This window comes from Brassica napus, chromosome A10 (assembly GCF_020379485.1).
Source record: "Brassica napus cultivar Da-Ae chromosome A10, Da-Ae, whole genome shotgun sequence".
Taxonomy (NCBI): Eukaryota; Viridiplantae; Streptophyta; class Magnoliopsida; order Brassicales; family Brassicaceae; genus Brassica; species Brassica napus.
In genome coordinates this window covers 1,772,189-1,781,490 of record NC_063443.1, presented here as the reverse complement: position 1 = coordinate 1,781,490, position 9,302 = coordinate 1,772,189, and the positions used below count along the sequence as shown (strand labels likewise).

General features: G+C 27.9%; 1 long non-coding RNA gene across 2 annotated transcripts; it reads left to right on the top strand.

Moving 5' to 3' along the window:
* Positions 1-4,504: 4,504 nt before the first annotated feature.
* LOC125579371 lies at positions 4,505-7,083 on the top strand. Of its 2 annotated transcripts, XR_007317388.1 has the most exons (5): positions 4,541-4,580; positions 4,665-4,825; positions 4,940-5,035; positions 5,229-5,387; positions 6,006-7,083. It is a non-coding gene; the product is annotated as an uncharacterized LOC125579371 (long non-coding RNA). The 2 variants fall into 2 exon arrangements; XR_007317387.1 differs by having other exon boundaries at positions 4,505-4,825; positions 6,006-6,894.
* Positions 7,084-9,302: the final 2,219 nt, after the last annotated feature.

Here is a 9,302-nt window from a genome sequence, read left to right as displayed (position 1 = left end):
TGGCATTTTTATGTGTTGTATAAATTAATGAATGTACAAAAATTTGGAGAACAAAACGAAATGACTTCAGAAAACTACTCCGGTTTGAAACGGTTCATGAATACCGAGCTATATCGGTATAATGTGTCTAAAAGCATTAATAAACTTGTGTTGGTTAACCTCTTTTAGATGTCTTAAATAAAATCTTAACAACATATTTTCTATTTTTTCTTAGTATCATATATACATAATATAAATTATCACACAATATTTTAAAACTAATTCATCTCCACTAATAATTGTTAGAGATAATTTTATGAAGTTAATTGTATAGTAATATTTATTAATATTATCACCAACATTTTTACTATAATTAATTAAAATGAATTGTTAATATAAAATTTCATATTTAAAAATAATGTTTTACTTATATTTTACATAATTTTACTTATATTGTTATATAATTCTATTAAAGTTCATATGTAAACATAATTATTTTTAGATAACTTTTATTAAATAATATTCATAAAACATTAGTATTGTTACATAACTTTTATTAGTATATATGTTATGCATTTTCATAATATATACTATATATGTACTATGTTATGGCTTGTGTGTACATATTTCACACCAATCATCTCTTGGCTCAGCTAGGAAGAAGATTGGAGCACCAAAGTTGATGTGTTTTTGTTGCTCTTTTCATGGTCATCTCCAAAGTTTCATCTGTAAGTCAGACACGCAGCAATGAACTAGTTGAGATCAAGTATTCCCATCTTTCTTTTAGGATCGTCACCATTATAATTGCTAATGGGTTCTAGAAACATATGGATATGAAAAAATAGAATTAATCAAATTATCAAACAAAGTCAAGATCAATTGAGGAAAAGAAGTATTTCAAAAACTTCAAAATAATGTGAAAATATAATAAAATGAAAATGAAAACTTCAAAATAATATAAAATATAATGAAAACTGATTTATTTAGATAATTACTACATAAAATATATTCTATGTCATTTTGTAATAAAATTGCAGTTCTTTAGTTTTTAACTTGAATTTGAAAAGTGGTGTTTTTATATCGAACTGAGTCATTGGTTTTAACGAGTTTGGCCGATTCAAATCTAATTTTACTACAGTCTGGAACAGGTTTAAAAAACGAGTCACAATCAGACTAGTCTGGTCCGGTTATTGAAAATAATCTCTTTATCCGCCGGCTTGCTCATGATCATCAAATTTTAAAGAAAAGTTTTGTCAAAGAAGAGAAATTCAAAAGGAGCCTTCCTTTTATAAGATGCCAGGGCCGTAAAAATTGAAGCCCAAAGATATATACTTCTGACCAACCGGGCCCATAGTATCAAATATAAGTGTGACGTGTTAATTTGTTTTTTTTAGGTTAAGTGTACATATCATACAAAACTGAGAAAAAGTGTTGAACTACCAAAACTTAGAGTTAATCTTCACAGCAATCAAGCCTATATGGATAAATCATCATCATCAACATCACCATCATCATCTGATCAGGTAAAATATTTAATTGGATCAGCAGACGGAAGATGGTTTTTTCTTTGATTTTTGATTGAAAAAATAATATGGGCTAAGCATAATGAAATCAAAACTGCAAACATTATTATTTGTAACTCTCATAACAAATATTTTTTGTGTAATGGGATAATCTGATTAGGAATGGATCAGCAAACTCCCAAATGATGTATTGCTAATGATATTATCGAGACTTCTTACTAAAGAAACGGTAAGGACGAGTATTGTGTCGAAATGATGGGAGCATGCATGGAGACAAGTGTCTCATCTTGTATTTGACAAGCCAAAGACTAGTAATTTCACAGAGCTGCTTGATGGGTCCAATCCAGATGACATATTGATCATCAGCTGGAACAGGAGCTCAATCGCTGCATTGTCTTCTTTTTTCTATTTTTGTTATTGTGTCAAACTATAAAACTTTTAATATAGTAAGACACTCACTATGATCTATGAATAGTTTACTGGCAAATGGCACTTTTATGTGTTGTATAAATTAATGAATGTACAAAAATTTGGAGAACAAAACGAAATGACTTCAAAACACAACTCCGGTTTGAAACGGTTCATGAATACCGAGCTATATCGGTATAATGTGTCTAAAAGCATTAATAAACTTGTGTTGGTTAACCTCTTTTAGATGTCTTAAATAAAATCTTAACAACATATTTTCTATTTTTTCTTAGTATCATATATACATAATATAAATTATCACACAATATTTTAAAACTAATTCATCTCCACTAATAATTGTTAGAGATAATTTTATGAAGTTAATTGTATAGTAATATTTATTAATATTATCACCAACATTTTTACTATAATTAATTAAAATGAATTGTAAATATAAAATTTCATATTTAAAAATAACTTTTTACTTATATTTTACATAATTTTACTTATATTTTTACTTATACTAGATCCTTTCTCCGCGCTACGCGCGGATAATATATTTAAATTTGTTACATTTATCATTTTTATTTGTACGTGAATTTTGTATATTAAATTATATATAACTAATTTTTAAATTGGATTTTTAATATATTTTTAGTTTGAAGTAAGTATTTCTATTATATGTAACACAATTAACTAATAAAATATGAAGAATCAATTCCGAGATTTTAGAGTTATGTAAAAAAACTATAATTATGTATAGAACATAAATTATCTTAGTTTAAAAGATCGGAATCTCATCTCGAATAAATTCACGAAAAGAAATAGTAAAATATTTTTTTACGTGTAATAGTTGAAAACTGACAATTGAATATCAATCTAGAATATTATTTTAATATGTCTAATGGTAAAATATTTATTATAATAAACAAATTTTAGAATTTTGTAATATTACATGAATTAGAAGTCTTTAAAATCTAAAATCTCTTTTATTAACATAATATATTTTAATTCATTTATTATTTTGACGTTACAAAATATTGCTTTAATTTTATTTGTATATTAATTTTTTATAATTTAGTTTCTTTTTAAGTAATTTTAAAATTATCAAGAATATAATATATTTAAAATTATTTATTTAAATATATCCAAATATGATGTCTCATTTTTATGTGTGTTTACGTTGAGCATATTTAATTTGTAGTTTGTATATTTAATAACACATTGTTGCATGTCGTTCTATGGTTTTAATAAATGTGTTGTCATTTCATTTCTATTACTATTAACATGATTTTTTAGTGATCAGTGATAATGCATTTTTAACGTTATGTATTATATTTTATCGTATATTTTTGAACTCTTCATGCTGGCACTTTTTTTAGAATCATTTTAATTAGATAATAGGTTTAAAGATGTAAATAAAACTGTGTATGTTGTAAATTTAGACTTTTAGTGTAATTGAGCAATATCAGTATATAAATTTAATCAATTACACAATAATTTACATAATTTAATTAGCCACACAATATCCAATAAATATAAAGTTACATTGATATATAAAAAATAATTTATATAGTGAAACAAAAAATACTTTTTAACCATTATATTATAAAGCAAAGAGAATATTCAAATTATATTGAAACATTAAAATGTACGAATCAGAAAATCTGAAATCTCAACGTCGATCATTTACGTCGGTCATGCCTTAGACCATCTCCAATGTATTCCTCTATTTTTTCTCTAAAATAGAGAAATTTCATAATAGAGATGAATTTGTCTCCGATGTATTTTTCTATTTTCTCTCCTGAAAAATAATATTCTTGATATATTATTTTCTAAGTTTACAAATAATACTTTTTATTTGTGAAATTTGAAAACTAACCCAATTTATTTTAGTATTTTATAAAATTATGATATTATTTACACTAAATATTTCTTTACAAACTATTATGTAAATAAATAATATAATTATATAAATAATATATTTCACTAAAAAATATTTTTGGTTATAATTGTTTAAGTAAAAAGTTAAAGGATCATTTTGTAAAAACAAATAGAGGAGGTGACATGGCAAAAATATAGTTTCTCATTGGACGATTATTTTTGCCTACGTGGACACTCTATCTAAGGTTTATATCCTCCTTTTATTACTTGTTTGATGGTTGAGCTTTTGATTTTAGTTTTTTTTTAAAAGTCCACATTTACAATAACCTTAGATTTTGTGTTCACAATACTTGTAAAACATATACTTATATTACCCTTTAAACTAATTTAAAGTAACTTTAAAAATGTTTAATTTAATCGCAATAATATGTAACATTAATTTTAAATATATTTATAAAAAAGTTTCACTATTTATTTTATTATTAATTTTGTAATTTATATACGTTACCGATTAATTTTCTAAAATGATACTGATTAATTTTTAGAAAATAATTTTTAACACTGACCTCATTAAATATAATTTATTTATTATATATTAACATCTAAAAATTTTATTTTTATTTATTAATATCTGACTATACTTAAAACTAATAACTTATATATATATATATATATATATATATATATATATATATATACTGTTAGACGTATATCTATACTATATTAAAAAGATTATATAATCAACAGGGAGAGTGTCCACGTCGACATATAAATTCAACCAATGTGGTGTGTTTGTTTGTCCACCTCAGTTACGTTTTGGGCTTTTGAGTTCTGAGATTAGCTGGGCCTTAAGCGTCGTTTTGATACTAGGTTTGAACTTGCTTTCATCTCCGACGGAACCTGAGTTCTGAGAACGTGTTTCATCTTCTTCCTTAGAATTCGAAAAGCTACCAGTAAGTCCTTATTAAATCCATCACCGACGATCTACGATCTTCCCTCATGCAAGGAGGTGGAACTGCGACTATAAAAATGTAAGCTTTCCTACTATGAGAACCATCTCCTGAATTTTGAGTTGATTTGGTTTCATTTTAGATGTGGATATGTTTATTCACGATTCGCGTTTTTGATTCCTTTTTTGTTCACAGTGATTGGAGAGCAGTTTCATTTAACTTCGATATATGACAGTGACAATGATTGCGGCTGTATCAACATCGATGAAGGAGTTCCCGTGATCGGAATGGGTATGTTGATTTGATTCTGATCTGTAGATACCAATCATATATCGCAGTCTCTCTAAAACGTTGGTTAACTAACGAAGGGTGTAGATGGTTTTTTCGTTGATTACATATCAATCGTTTTATGTACCTGATGTTACGGGATTGCTACCGTATTATCTTTGTAAAAGACTGATTTGAGAAATTTTGAATTGTGTAGAGTACAAACTGTCTCAGGTGTTGCAGTTCTCTTGGTCATCATTGAAAAAGTCAGGTATAAATAAACATTGATAAAGAAATAAGCTTTCCATCGACTATCAAATTATTTTTTTCAGGAATACTTTACTGACCTGAAGGCGTTGAAGCCAAACTATGGCAGGTCAGATTTGTTTTCCCCTCCATAATGGCTTTGTATTTCGTTATGTTCCTGTGAGAAACTATGTAAATGGGTAATATAAGTAGCTACCAAGTCCTCTACCCAGCACTAGGATTTGAGTCATAAGTAGTTTGTGAATCTTTAAGAAAGGATAAGACATTCTGACAATAGCTTCAGGCAATCTTAGGACCATTGCCATTATCCAAGTTTCTTAATTTTCGATTCTTGGCTGATGGTTTCTTTTAGCTTAGCAAGTTTAGATTCTAATTTTTTGTCTAGGTTGTTTAGCTGGTTTATGGCCAACTGAACCGGTCATTGGCATAACAAGATGAAACATTGGCCTCCAAAGTTTTATCATTTGTCCTCCAGATTGTTTAACAAAGATATATGTTTTGATTATTTAGTAACTGTTTCAAGTTCCATAAATCTCAGGACTGACCCCTTCTTATGGCATCACGTCGTTTTGGTGATATTCTTGCTGTGAATCCTTTTCAATAACCTGTGTTGCAGTTTTAGTTTATATGTTTTGTGACACATGAATTTCCAATTCACAAGATATAGTTAGGCTTGGCTACACGAATCCATGTGAATCGTTGACCCTGATGAATTGCTGTTTCACAGGTACCAGAGACGCTTCCAGAATAAGCACTCTCTAAGATGAGCACACCACCAAAGAGTGAATCACCAATTTTCACACCTGACGAACTAACTGAAGCTGATGGGTTCGTCTTTGGATTCCCAACAAGGTACGGCATGATGGCTGCTCAGTTCAAAGTCTTCTTGGACACTACCGGTGGACTCCGGAGAACTCAGTCACTTGCTGGTAAACCAGCTGGATCTTCTACAGCAGTGGCTCTCAAGGTGGTAGCCAAGAAACCACTGCGTAAGTTCCCATGAAACCATGAGAGTCGTGAGCCGTAGTTTGTCAATAATAAAGTAGATGTTTTTTTCTCAAGTCATGTTCACGCATACGTGAGGTCAGTAAGTACACAAAACTTTAGCTCATTATGTCTCCGTTTAAACTATAGATTATGATAATTTTTTGAGCTTCTGTGAAACCATGAACTCTTTTTTTTTTTATCAACTACCATGAACCCATATCAAACATAGCAGACACCGTGGTTAATGACATTTCCAGTCCACTAAAAGATCAATCTGCTCATGTCTACATCATTTGTGATGGAGGAAACATTGAAGGATTTGCTACCAAGTCAGCTATATAATAAAGGACTTATGGTCATTGCAAACAACCTTTTTATTAGATTTTAGATGTGTTATATGATTTCTGCAGAATGACTGAGCCTCAGCCTAAGTACTCTACCACAGAGAAGCAAGTTTTGGACATGCTATAATCTCGATAGAGAAATGTACATATGCGCAGTATGGATGGGACAGGAAAAATTTACGTAGTCAGGGCTGGCACCATGTTGTTTTACAACTGGTTATGGCATCCTGATGGTGATTCTACTTCTTTTTCTTGAGAACCTCAATAAATATATCAGTTGCAACATCTACAAATATAACCGTGACTGATAACAGAGACTGACTGCTAATGGTTCTGAGTCATTCCCACTGCACAAAAGAACAAACAAAAAAAAAAGCCAAGTTGAATAATAAGACACAAACCATCCATACATTACGTAAGACGTAGAAGATATACTTTGAATTTACAAAACCATTTAACGTAATAAAAATACAATAAAAGAGTAGATATAGTCATGCACTGAAAAAATCTAAATAGATGTCAAGAACCCAAAGAATATCTACATTTAAAGAAAGAAACACACAACAAAATAATAAGCAACCAAGCTTTGTTGTTGTCAATATTACCCTTCACGCAAGCATCTCTAACCAGTAATATGTCTGATCTGCACTAAATGATTGAACCACTGAAAAGAGAACATCCAATATCAGCATGAAAGTGGAGAAGAGAATGGTAGCAAACAAAACAAACAGTGTAACCTATAACCTATAGGATGAAACAAAACTAAAACCAAGAAGACTTGGATGAATAAGAACAACGAAAACTATAAAGATAATATTTGTGTCATACTGTAGTTATAAAGTTAATAATATATTTTAGAATGAAAAACTAATAAATATAATTATTCTTATGTGTAACAACTACAGTAAACCGGGGCTTCTAGCTCTAGTGGTAAAGGGCTTACAGCTGTGAGTACCGCCACCAGGGTTCGAATCCCGGCCACTGGGGAATTAACATTTCGGCATCGCCAGGGACAGAGGACCGACACGTGGCAACACGTGACTAGTCTGGATCACTTCGGTGGGGCCAGGATACCTCTGTATAATTCAAAAAAAAAAAAACAACTACAGTAACTAAAGTAACCAATTAACTTTTGATGTGAGAGATCTAATGTAGAAAATAAATTTGTAAATAATAGTAGAAATAGATAAATAGATATTTTAAATGTACACAATACAATATATATATATATTCATATAATTAATTCAATTAATTAAAACAAAGAGGCTCAAAATCAACATGATATACTATATTTACTATTAAAATTATGGGCTGGAAAAGAGAAAATTATTATTAAACAGTTAAAACACATGATAAAATAAACCAAAACAATAAAAATTTAAAGATCTACACATTTTAAAAAATATGGCTAAACTAAATAGAAAATAAGTCATACGAATTTATAAATAAAATTTATATTATTTCAATATATATAAATGAAAAAGTTCAGATTAACCATTTCAGAAAAAACAAAATGACAAAAATAAAAATTTGTATCCTTGAGAACAAGTAACTTTGTTCAGTATACCCCACTCTGCGGAATTCTTGATAAAATAATACAATAATACTAGGTGTTTGTCCACGATTTCGCAAATGATAATATTATATGAAAAGTACATGATATTTTTATAATGATGTAATTGTTGAATAATAATTAGAAATATTAAAAATTAACATTTAATAAGTTGATATTAAAAAATTTCAGTATATATTTTTAGAAGAGCTGTGAAATTTAAGATAATTACATAAATATAAGACGCTAAAAATATATTTCTTAAATGTAAGTATTATTACAATTGGTTCAAATAATTAGTTGTTAATACCTTTTTGTTTATTTAACACATGGAAAACGAAAACACTCTTACCTGTTCTTGTGTAGTTCCAAAAATATGGTTAGAGGCTTATATAGCTCTGGCTACTTCGTTAATGATTTGTTTTCTTTATGTTTATATAGATCTAATGTAAACAATCAATTCGTGAATAATAGTATAAATATATATTTTAAATTTACACATTACGAAATATTAAATATAATAAATATATTCGTATGATTAATTCATATTAATTAAAAAAAAGAGGGTCAAAATCAACATGATATACTATATTTACTATTAAAAATAATTTAGGCTGGAAAAGAGCAAATTATTATTAAAAAGTTAAAACACATGATAAAATAAACCAAAACAATAAAACTTTAAAGATCAACATATTTTTAAAAATATGGCTAAACTAAATAGAAAATAAGACGTACGAATTTATAAACAAAAAATATATTATTTCAATATATATATATATATATATATATATGCAAAAGTTCAGATTAACCATTTCTGAAAAAAAAATAACAAAATTAAGAATTTGTACCCTTGAGAACAAGTAACTTTGATCAGTATACCCCACTCCGCGGAACTTTTGATTAACTAATACTAGGTGCTTGCCCGTGATTTTGCGGATAATAATATCATAAGAAAAATACGTGATATGTTTATAATGTTATAATTTTTGAATAATAATTATAAATACTAAAAATTTAACATTTAATAGTTTGATATTCAAAAATTTCAGTACCTATTTTTAGAAGAGCTGTGAAATTTAAAATAATTACATAAATATAAGTCGCTAAAAATATTTTTCTTAAATGTAAGTATTATTAC